Below are 12697 nucleotides of genomic sequence, written 5' to 3'. Positions count from 1 at the left end.
CCCACTAACTTTATAATTAATGTACCTTTCAAAAAACTACCTACTCTTGTGACTAGGGATGAATTGGGTATAATGAGAATCTGCTTAATTATGAATTTTATTCACAATTTGTGCCTACTGATCCAACTATTCTTTAATTATTTGGTGGCCTAACCACTTTAACCCATATTTAATGTTTTCATCAGAACCTATATGTAGTATAAAAATCAAAACAACAATTCAAAGTGGTTTTTTTTAATTCCTGATGAAAACTCTCTCTCTAGTCTAGCCACTGAAATTCTATAGTCAAGTCCATATTCAGGACATCGAGGCAAAGAAAGCAATTCAGTAACATTTAAGGAGTTTCAGATAGTCCTGGTTGACTCCAAGACGACCTGATTGTTTGGTTCTTTGCTCTAGTTTGGGTACAGATCTCCACAGGGCTACTCTTTACAATTAGCCCCCATTCCTCATAGCATGGCTTTTGTCTTGCCTCCCAACTAACCATAAATTAGATGCTGTAAATAGCCCATTATTAATCTGTGTATTAGATTGAGATTTCTATCCTATCTTCTGTGTGCTGGGTGACAACAATCTGCATCTCTGTTCTGTCTTAAACTGTAATTCCCTAGGGGTCAAGAATGGGATCTACATGAAATATGAATTACTGGACACTAGATGCATTGAAGTTCTTCTTGGAAATGCTCTGCCTGCTGTTACTGAGTGTACCTGATAGAAAAATTCCTCTGATATCTAGGAGTCTAGGTCCCCAGACGTGTAAGAAATCTTGAAGATTAAACTGATTCAGTGATTTCTAGACTATGGGATGTCAAAATAAATATTAGTTAGTGGGGAAGAGCTGATATATACTTGCCAACATTTTATTTTGTCTAGGAAGGTCCTTTAAAAAATCTATCAACTACTTATCACTATTACTTCCCAAAAGAAAAGAACATTTTAACAGCCAAAAAAAAAAAAGCTGAAATGATATGTGAAAATAAAGAGCAAGTGTTTATACTGAATAAATTTAATTTCATGAAAAATCACTAATATTTTTATCACTCCATCTCAGACTAATGGATATATGCCAGGTATTATATTATATTATATTATATTAATTACATTCTATTATACCAGGTCTTATAGTAAAATAAGATCGGGTTTTATATTAATTTTTGCTTCAAAAGATGCATTAGAGCTGATGGTCTGGCTAGGTCTTATTTTCAGGGAAACACAATATGTCTGTGTTCTTAACCACCACACTCCACTGTATATGGCTAAAATATTGTGTACCCTCTAACAATTTGTCAGTGTATAATGGACAAAAACCTTTGACTAGGAGTTGGAAGACCTAAGTTTAAGTCCTGACTTTGCCAGATTCTAGCTTTGTGATGTTGGGTAAATTTTTTAACTATTCTAAGCTTCAGCTGCCTACTCTGTAAAGTTAACATAATATCCTAGAGTAGAGTTAGAATTGAATAAGATTATTTATGAAGTACTTTATAAATTCTAAAATAGTATACCCATTGTACAATTTGTTTCTTGTTATTTCTTATTCCCTCACTCCCATACTTGCCACAGATACATCCTGTCAGATGATGAGTATAGCAAGAATTAAATTAAATACAAATAACTTTGCGATAAACTTGAAACAAAAGGTCGATTCTATCAAATGTGATGTCAATAAATGCAGTAATAAAATGAAAGTTACAATAAAGATACATACCACATGTTTTAACCATGCAGGCTCTTCTGCCTGTGATTAGCATCTGAAAAAAAGAAGAAAATTTAAGTAGGTTTTACATGCTGCTTTCAATTTTCCACTAGGAGAGGGGAGACAGGAGTGGGCAAAGCACAGTGCTGAGGAATAAAAAACACTGTCTCTGTCCTGCTAGGAAGAGCAAGGAATGGCAACACTTTCATCATATAGAAAGTTGAAGGCAAAAGAAATTCATAACTTTATGATTGTTCTACCTCATTATATAGAAAAACTCTAGCTAGATGGTTTTTGTTCCCATTGTTGCCATCAAGCAGTTAACATGCGAGGTCTGACAATTAAGTTTGCGAACTCATCTCAGAAAAAGTGCTACATACCTCATTGCTGAATATCACTAGGGTCACCTTTGAAGTACTCCCATTGGGAAGCTGTGCACCAATGCCAGCACATAGTCCACCCTTCGAAGCAATTTTGGAACTCTTTTTCTGGAATGGCCATCAGAACTGTCGTCATATTACCCTTGATGTCCTGAGTGTCTTCCAAGTGTCTTCCTTTCAATATTTCCTTTATCTTCAGCTAAAGAAAGAAGTCATTGGGGGCCAGATCAGGTGAGTGGGGAGGGTGTTCTAATACAGTTATTTGTTTACTGGCTAAAAACTTCACAGACAGTGCCGTGTGAGCTGATATATTGTCATGATGCAAGAGCCATAAATTGTTGGAGAAAAGTTCAGGTCGTTTTCATCTAACTTTTTCAGGCAGCCTTTTCATCATTTCCAAGTAGTAAACTTGGTTAACTGTTTGTCCAGATGGTACAAATTAGTAATGAATAATCCCTCTGATATCAAAAAAGGTTAGAACATCGTTTTGACTCTTCATTTGGACTGACAGAACTTTTTTGGTCGTGGAGAATTGGCTGACTTCCATTGTGCACTTTGATGCTTTGTTTCAGGGTCATATTGGTACACTCATGCTTCATCACCAGTGATAACACAGCTCAAAACATCATCTTGCCTCTCCAAAAAGTCATGGCAAACTTCGACTCCCCTTTGCGTTTGTTCATCGGTGAGCTCCTTCGGGACCATTTTTGCACACACCTTTCTCATGCCAACATTTTCAGTTAAGATTTTCCTGTTTCTTTATTGATGTTTACTCAGTCTGTTATGCTTCTCACAGTCAGCCGACGATTTTGACACACAATTTGACAACTTTTTGCAATGTTTTCGTCAGTTCTGCTTGTTACTGGCCGTCTTGACCTCTCTTCATCAGTGACACGTTTTTTTCCCCTCAGAAAAACGTTAAATCCATTTGTACACTGCCATTTTCTTCGTGGCATTATCCCCATAAACTTGGACTAACATGACCCTGATTTCACTTCCGCTCTTGCCAAGCTTAACAAGAAATGCAGTGTTTGTTCATTGCTCTAATTCAAGCTCAGACATTCTCGCAATGGCACACAAAAACACACAACTACAATAATAAACGCCACTCAGCAAGACACCGCCACACGTTGACACAAACACAGCTGTGAGACACTGATATACCAAGGTTATGAAACCTTACCAAGCTGTTTGTACAGTGCTGCCAATGTAAGCGCACGGTAGCAAGTTCACAAACTTAATTGTCCGACCTTCGTATGTGGGGAAGATAATAACTGTAATAAATGTAGTTGTCTCAATTCAGTTTGAAATCCCTTAGCATGTTTGGGGGCAGGGATGACAGTTATTTGAGGAACTGCTATAGGTGGAAAACCAAATAACAGAAAAAATAGATGAAAAGTGTTCACATCCTTAGTCACATTTATTGTTGAGTCACTTTGCCATCCTAGCCCATTTTGCCTTTGTACATTCAGGTAAGTCCTGAAAAGCATCACGTTGTACTGCAAATTTCATGAGCTTTGGAGTCCAACAGACTTTGATTAAAACCTAGTTAACAATTTACTATCTGCTCATGTGAACTTTGTTCAACAAGTCATTTATCCTTGCTATTTTCCCAACCATAATATGGGCATAAGTATACTTCCCTCCATGTATGCTGTGAGAATTAAATGAGGTAATTTCTTTAGCTCCTGGCACATAATTGCTACTCCACTATCATTTTCATTGGTTGGGTTTCATTGTGGAAATAAATGTAATTTGAATAAATACGGTAGGAAGAAATTTATACACCTGAAACCTAAGGTTTTCAAATAACATAAACCAGTATATTAATAACCTATATGTATATGATTCCATTTTATGCTCATAGCATAGATAGGACAAGCTTTATCCTCATAATTCAGGTAAGGAATCGATAGTCAAAAAGTTCAAAATGCTATTTCTTGAAGAACCTGAGACTAAAGCCAGCTCTACTGACTGATAACTAGACTATGCTTTTGGTATGTTTGTTATGGAAAATACCTGAGAACTTTTACAGATTAAAGTTATATGTATGTATGTGATATGCCCATAATATGCCAGAACAAAAATTCAGATTGCCTTTCACATGTTCTATAGCTTCATTAACTATAAATTGTTTATACATACCTTCAAACAACTATAAGTTGTTTATAGTTCACACTAGATTACTTTCCTAGTCAGACAATTCTAAGAATTAATTCTGAAGATAATTTCTAAGAAAGCAAAATATGTAAGTGATATATATTTACCTAAGTATACCACCTATTTTAGTCTCAACATTGAGAATTTGGTCTTGTAATAAAATATTTGTCTGGAACACAAGTGTTTGTTGACCCCAAAAAAGTGACAAGATATGACTCTATTTTCTTTTGTTCCCTTGGCTAATGGCACACTTTGACCTTGAAAAATCTTTTTTAGTTCTATTTTTTAAATCAAATTTATTGAGATGACATTGGTTAATAAAATTATATAGGTGTCAAGTGTACAATTCTATAATACATCATCTGTATATCACATTGTGTATTCACCACCCAAAGTCAAATCCCCTTTAGTCACCGTATATTTGACACCCTTTACCCTTTTCTTCCTCGTACCCTCCCCACTTTCCCTCTAGTAACCCCTACACTGTTGTCTGTGTCTCTGAGTTTTTGTCTGTTTGTCTTGTTCATTTCTTGCTTTCAGTTTTATATCCCACACACTTTGACCCCTTTAAATACCCTAATGTGCTTAGTTCGTAATAATGGAAGTTAAGTAATGACCTTCCAAACAGAAAGCCTACCACAGGTTCAGTCTACTTCTCAATAATCAAAATCAGATGATAGACTCTACTTGTACATACTTACTCAACTGAATATTTTACCTCTGCTTGAATTACCATCTAGGTCCCTAATTCTTTGGAGTAGTTCTGTGCCCACTTAAGCAGATACAAGTCCTTCCTTAGTTCAATACCCGTGTTACTAAACATTACCAGCCTTAACTATCACCAAATTTGTCAATTCTCCTAGTCATTCTGGTCACCTAGAGACATTGATGTGCTACAACTTTGAGAAAGTAACTTTCATTTTCATCAGGCACTTAAATTTCAAATTTCTCTTTTGATTTTTTGAAGCCTTGCCTGCACAATACTGTGTTTAAAGACTTAGAAAGATTTTCCTTTTCAGAAATAACTTGAGAGTCTAGGTCAGTGACTCTCAGCCCTGACCACACATGAAAATCACCTGAAGAGCTTTTTATAAATAATCATGCCTGGGGTACCCTCGGATATTCTGATAACTGATTTGGAGTGAGGCCTCAGCCTTTCCTGGATCCTGTGCTATGCACCTCTGATATTTGTTTCTAGTGTCAGAGAGCAAATTTAGATGACAAAGGATACCATGCTATTCGAATCTATTTGATTCCTAGGTTTCGGGTAATGAGGAGCAAGATTTCAAATAATAAGGGTATCTCAAAAAATTATTGGAGTGTATTCTGTTCCTAAGTTTAGACAATGAAAGTTCAGATCGAGAGGGATCATCCTCAAAGAGGTAAAACTATGCAAGTAGATATCACATATCCTATTAGCTTTAACAGATTCTCAACTGATTATTCCTTCATTCAAGAAATGTTTTCACTTTACACCATCCGATTGGCAAAATTTGAATATTTGATAACACTAATTGTGGATGTGGGGAGAGGGGCACCTTCTTGCATGCTGATGGGAGTGTAAACTGGTAAGGCCATTCTGGAGTGTGGCCTGGCAATATTTAGTTAAATTATGCCTGTGTACTCCCTAAGACCCAGAAATCCCACGATGGGCATAAACTCCCAAGCAACCCACAAAAGGTTCATAAGAAGACTCGAATAAGGATGGTCAATAAAGCATTGATTTTAATACTGAGGAATCGAAGGTACCTAGATGTCCATCCAAGGGAAGTGGACAAATAAAATAAGGAGGGCAGCAGTTAGAATCAATGAACTAAATGTACATACAACAATATGGATGGGCTTTAAATACAATGATATGTGAGACACACACACACACACAAAGAGGTCTACAGCATATTAGTAAAAGTAAAACACACACACATAAAAACAATATATTTTACAAGAATACAAAAATAACAAAGGACATACATCAAACACTTTAGAGTCGATGCCTATAGGTAATTGTTAAAAGGGGAAAAAACAGCCTTTGCATGGACCAATTTTCTTAAACATTCTCCTGCATTCAAAGCAATACTTAACCAATTTGGGGTGGAATAAAAGGGAGAAATATTTATTGAGTCCTAACTATGAGCTAGGTAGTGTGCCTGCCGACCCCCTCGCCCCCCCACCTGCTTTGGGATCCATAGAATAATCTTGCCCTTGAAAACCTCACAGTCTAGCTGGGAAAATGAACAGGTTAATAAATACAAATCCATTTGATAAGTGCTATAATAGAGTATGGTGAAAAGTGCCATGGAGCACTGTAAGGGATTATGACTTCATATTAATCTGTACTCCATATCAATTTGTACTCATTAATTGTACTTCATATTAATTTGTAGTCATTAATATGACTTCATATTAATATACAGGGGTCTTTACCTGATACATTTTTCATCACAATTACAACTGAAATATTTCACACTTTAATGAGTTGGGGGGGTTGTTGTTGTTTTCTTGTCCCCAGTTTTGTCTGTCTTCTTTGGGAATAGCTAACAGTTGCCTGCTGAGAAATGTTGGAGTGCCATCTGCTGGTAGAAATGTTTCAAATCCCCCCCACTTATCTCACAATCCATTTTCAAAAACAAAAATATCACATATGTCATAGGCTTGAAGGAATCTTGGAGATCTTTTATTTCAGGCCTCTGGTTTTAGAGATGAGTAAATATCTCCTTACAAGATTGCATCTCATTTGAGGAAAATATGAGTGTGTACGCACACACACACCTTCCATCACCACTGCGTCACAGAACTCTGTAGACTCACAAAGCCGAACTATCTTTCCCAGATAGATAAACACACAAACTCATTTGGAGGGGTCCATAAGACATTTTAAATATTTATATAAAGCCCATTTCCCAGAAAAACAATCTTAGGAAGGCAGCTTACTGCAATGCCAAATGAATGAGATTTGAGGTCAGACCTAAGTTCATCCCAGTTTTACTATTTACTATGGAAGTGGTTTAACTTCCCTGAATCACAATTTCTTTATATGTAAATTAAGGACAGTTATCTAATTTACAGGGTTGTAATAATTCGTGGGGGTACAGGTAAAAATAAAATGTCCAACAATGTCAGAAAAAAAATTAATGGCTAAACTAAACCTTTAATACTAATTTAAATATGCTTCCTAATCCATCCTCAGTGAAGCTAAAATCTGTAAATAGATCTTCCTCTCATTTATCTTTGATATTTACATTTAATATAAATAACTTGTCAACTCTATTTTATACAATTAGTGTCCATAAAAATGTAAATGGAAGGCAAAATGTGTTTTAATAGTTCATCACATATCTGGTCAGATCATACTCCTGTTCTAAAGCCTTGCTATTCAGAGTGTGGTCCACAGATCTAGCAGCAATAGCATAACCTGGGATCTGGTTAGAAAGGCAATGTCTCAGGCTCTGCGCCAAACCTATCAAATTAGAATCTACATTTTAAAAAGTTCCCCAAGTGATTAAATTCAGATGTAAAGTCTGAGAAGCATTACTTGAGGGGACAGCGAATAAAACCTGTGCTCCGTTATTATAGATAAGATTTCCACAACTAGCTCTGCTCAGCTCCTCTTGGCTAAATGTATCTATGTTTTAGCAATTAAATGCTGAAACATCTTCAGTTCTTTAAATTTTTAGTGAGCTTCATTTCTGCATTCCACATAGCAAGCACTTAACATACACCCCATGGGAAGAAGGGAGAAAGGAAACTACTACTATGTCATTGATAAAATAATCTGTGGAAGCCAACGAAGACAAAAATTGACTGGTTAAACCCTGCAAGCAATATGAAGTTCCAGGATTTCTGTTGCTGACGGTGAATAAACAATTGTAAAATATGGAATAGATCAGTCAGAAACATCATGAAAATGAATGCCCATAGATGTGTCTTTGTGAGAGTAATAATAGATGAAGCAGCAATCTCAAACCTAGCAACAGCCAGCACCAGGTAGAGAAAAAAAAAACCCAGTTGCTGGGAAGTCTGCAAGTCCAGGTGGTAAAAAGCATGAACTTCAGGAAGACAAAATTGGGCATGGCCCACCTGAGTTTTAACCAGATTATCTTAAGACAAGTAATGTGCTACTCGTATTCTGTGAAGACAAAAATGGTTATCAGATATTTACTTAATACCCACCGTGTGCAAGGCATGCTGGCATCAAAACAAAATATTATTACAGAAAAAAAATAAGCACACAATACCTTGTAGGCAGACAAACAGGCAAAAACTATTTTTGCCAGAGGAAGACGCAATATGAAAATAAAGCTGATGTCACTGTAAGCCCTTCCTTCATCATCTCAGGTATGAAATCCATCTACCCTCTCATTCTGACAAAGAATAACACTTAAAATAAGCAACTTTCTTGAGTACTGAAGTACCAGGCACGGTGCAAAGCATTTTGATGCACTACCTCATTTAATCTTTACAGTAACTCCAATAGTCAGGGTCTCATAGCTTCATTTTGTTTCATAGTTTCATTTTAAAGAGGGAAAAAACTGAAGTTTGGTGAGATTAAGTAACTTACTTGAAATCAATAGCTTGGGGATTCAAATCTAGGTCTGTCATTCCAGAGGCTAAGCTCTTAATTATTCAGATATTCTGAACCAGTCTATGTAAGGCCCTAATATTTAATCAGAGTTAATAAATATTTAAATCAATGTAGCATGTCTTTTAATCCTCTTTTCTTCCTCGAACTAAATGACACCCCTTTCTCTATAACAGAGGATATATATTGCACAGAACAGATTTGATTTCCTTTTTCAGTAATACTGATAATTTGATTTTCTCTATAGGTTCTGAATTTAATATATATTAGTATATAAAGATTAAGTCTATATGCATGATTATGTTCCCTTTTACTGAGCATACTGCATATGTTTACAGAGTAAGGCATAGAGAATCTGGCTCCTGAAGCCTTCTCAGAATCCCCTAACTCAAGTGTATAAATTCTTGTTTATGTTTATTCATATTGATTTATTTATTCACTCATTCATTCATTTATTCATTCATTTTCTCCCTCCTCTTCCCTCCCTCTCTCCCTCCAATACACGCTCACTGGAAAGAGCATCAGGCATACTTGAAAACAGCAGGAGAAAACTAAGAAGATGTTGTATAATCCAACTTGTAGATGGGTTCAAGGGTCCATGGAAAGTCTGAAGGGCCGGAAGCACTCTGGGCCCAGTAACTCACAAAACCAACCAGCCAAAACTCTTCCACAAACAAAACCCCAAAATGAGGAGAACATTTGGGAAAATAATCTACATTGTAAAGTACATAGATAATTGAGGCAAAGAAAACAGAAATCTCAGATAAAATTGGAGGAGGCAAACAAAAAGCATATACGGCAGAAAGCAACAGGCCATTTTTTAATGCTACACACTCACACAATGCAAGAGCTCGATGAGAAAGAGAGAGAGAGAGAGAGAGAGAGAGAGAGAGAGAGAGAGAGATCTAACCCACCTCTCCTTCCTAAAAGTTCAGGAAAACTAATTTTGCATAAAAATGAGCAACAAAAAAGAATCAACCTCATGCAAAAATATTGTAAGAAAAAAGAAATTAGAAGTTGAATAATTCTCTAGAAATGAAAAATAATAATCATGCCAGAAAAGACATGACCATGATAACTATAACCTAATATTTCAAGATACAGTAAAGAAAATTAAGAAAATCATAGAAGATACGAAAGTAAAGCATAAATCACAATTTAAAAAACCGGTGTGGGGTGCTAGAACTCAGAGAAGAATTAAAAACAAAAGGAAAATATCATTTCCAAAAAGAAGACCCAAAGAACATGAAGACCAAAGAACTGAAAGAGTGAATAAGCATAAAAGATACTGCCTTAAAAGAAACAGATCAAAAAAGAGAAAAAGAGATAAAGAACGCAAAAGAATAAAAATGAAAAAGAATATCAGAGAAAGTGACAAATACAGAAAACAGTATTTAAAAAAAAAATCTCACAAACATGTAATAGGAGTTCCTGAAGAAGAAAATCAAACCAGTGGAACAGAATAAATGTGAAAAACCGTAATTCCATAAAACTTTATTGAAAAAAATTACATATTGAAAGGATACATTGTATCACAGAATGACCAATGTAGCTAGACATATTCTAGTAAAATACTGGATAAAGAAGAAAAGAAAATATCCTTTAGCTCAATAAAGCTGGGGAGGGGGAAGGGAAGAAAATATCCTTTGGTCATAGGCAAAAAGACCAAGTTATTTACAAGGGAAAGGAAATCAGATTTATCATCAGTTTTCAACACTTTATGCTGAGAAACAATAAAATACTATATTAAAGATACTCCAGGACATAAAATATCTCCAAGATTTTCATATCTAGCCAAACTGACTTTCAGGTAAACTACACAAAAGCTGTTAGGGACACCTAAGAACTCAAGGAATATTATTCTCCTGAGTCCTTCCAGATAAGCCTATTAGAGAATAAACTTTAGACCACCCAAACAACTGGTGAGACATCTATATAAGAACTGTATTAACTATGTATGCACTATATATTTACTTAAAGAACTAAGACTAAATAATAGTTACAACGGAGAGAACATAGCAATCAATGTCCGCATGTTCTAGCAATGTAGATCCAGTAAAACTATCAAAAAATGGGAAAGTTTCAAAAAGGAGAATAAGCTTGCTGATTAACTGGGAATAAAAGGATATTACTTCAAATCAAATGCTGGGGGAGAAGGAATGGAATGGGGAGAAGGAATGGGGGAATGGAAAAAGTTATCTGGCTAATTTTAATACTGCTTACATTGGAAGCCAACAGATAAAAATCAAAATACAAGTGGATTAAGATATTGCATAAAAATACTGAACTTTTAAAATTAGCTTGTTTTACTGCTTTAACTTAGAACCATATTTTACTGAATTATAAAAGAAAAAATTTTAAAGCAGCCCTTAAAAACTGAAAATCAAATGAAACAAAGCAACCTACATATGTATCCAAGTGGGGGGTTAACTACACACAGAGGAACCAGTTCAAGTGACTTTAAAGCCCAGTAAGTTATACATCTCTAATAGTCACAATTGTCAGTGGTAGTGTTGGTGTTATTTTTAGACTATTATGTGTATAATGTGGGATAAAGAAAACTAACTTTTATAACTTTTATGTAATATTCTATTTTAACCTATCATATCCATGAGGATCAGAATTCTCAGCATAGAAAAAAAATGAAAGAGAATTAGAATAACACATTATTTAAAAAACAAACAAAAAGAGGTTAAGTAAGAATCCTTTAGTACTGAATTAGAATTGGAAGTACTACTACCGTGTTTCCCCGAAAATAAGACCTAGTAGGACCATCAGCTCTAATGCATCTTTTGGAGCAAAAATTAATATAAGACCAGGTATAATATAATATAATATAATATAACATAATATAATATAATTGATATAACACAATATAATATAATTAATATAATATAATTAATATAATTAGTATGATATAATATATGATTAATATGATTAAAATAATATAATTAATATAATTAGTATAATATAATAACTATAATAAATATAATATAATATAATATAATACTGTATCTTATATTAACTTTTGCTCCAAAAGACGCATTAGAGCTGATTGTCTGGCTAGGTTTTATTTTCGGGGAAACACGGTAAGAATTCAGGATGTATTTTATCTTTTAAAAATCATATTTCCTAGTTCTATCCACTAAAATAGCCTAGAAACAATGACCAACCCAGTAGCAAAGAGCACCCATAATGAACAGATTTCCCCACCAAGAGGAATCACAGATCCTTGGGAAAATAACACTAAAAAAAGAGAGATAATTAGATATGATGTGATTCGTGGTAAAAGAACACAGCATTATTTATAAATAAGCCTTGGGGGGGTGGAAATAACCTAGATCTCCAAACTCAACTACCAATCTACAGGAAAATCCAGACTTAGGAAAATTCTACAGTACAAATGATGTAGTTTCTTCCACAAAAAAACTGCAGGGGGCAAGGGACATTTTAAATTAAAAGAGACTTTTAAAATATATCAAACAATCCAACATGAATCAAACAAAATGAAAAAAATTCAGAGTATTCATAAGGAATAAGAAATTTGGTTAATTAATATTAAGCACTTTCCGTTAATTATTGTATGTGACATGGTTCTATAGGTGATATAATTGCATGGTTATACTAATGTTTTTCAAAAGATGCTACCTTTTAGTGATACCTAATGGAATATTTGTGAAAATGTCCTCAAGCTCTGGACCTGTGTTGGGAAGACCTAGAAAAGCATCTGCCTACAAGTAAAATTAAATAATAACTGCAATATGGCAATATCAGGGTGTAATGATGAGAGGAGGAGGGGGAAGAAAGGGGAGGGACACACACTAGAATGGGGCTATTTATTTAATACCTTATCAATTTATTTAGCAATGTACAAAAGGGAATTAA

This window comes from Rhinolophus hipposideros (genome assembly GCF_964194185.1).
Source record: "Rhinolophus hipposideros genome assembly, chromosome: 15".
Lineage (NCBI taxonomy): Eukaryota > Metazoa > Chordata > Mammalia > Chiroptera > Rhinolophidae > Rhinolophus > Rhinolophus hipposideros.
This window is presented reverse-complemented; position numbering follows the sequence as displayed.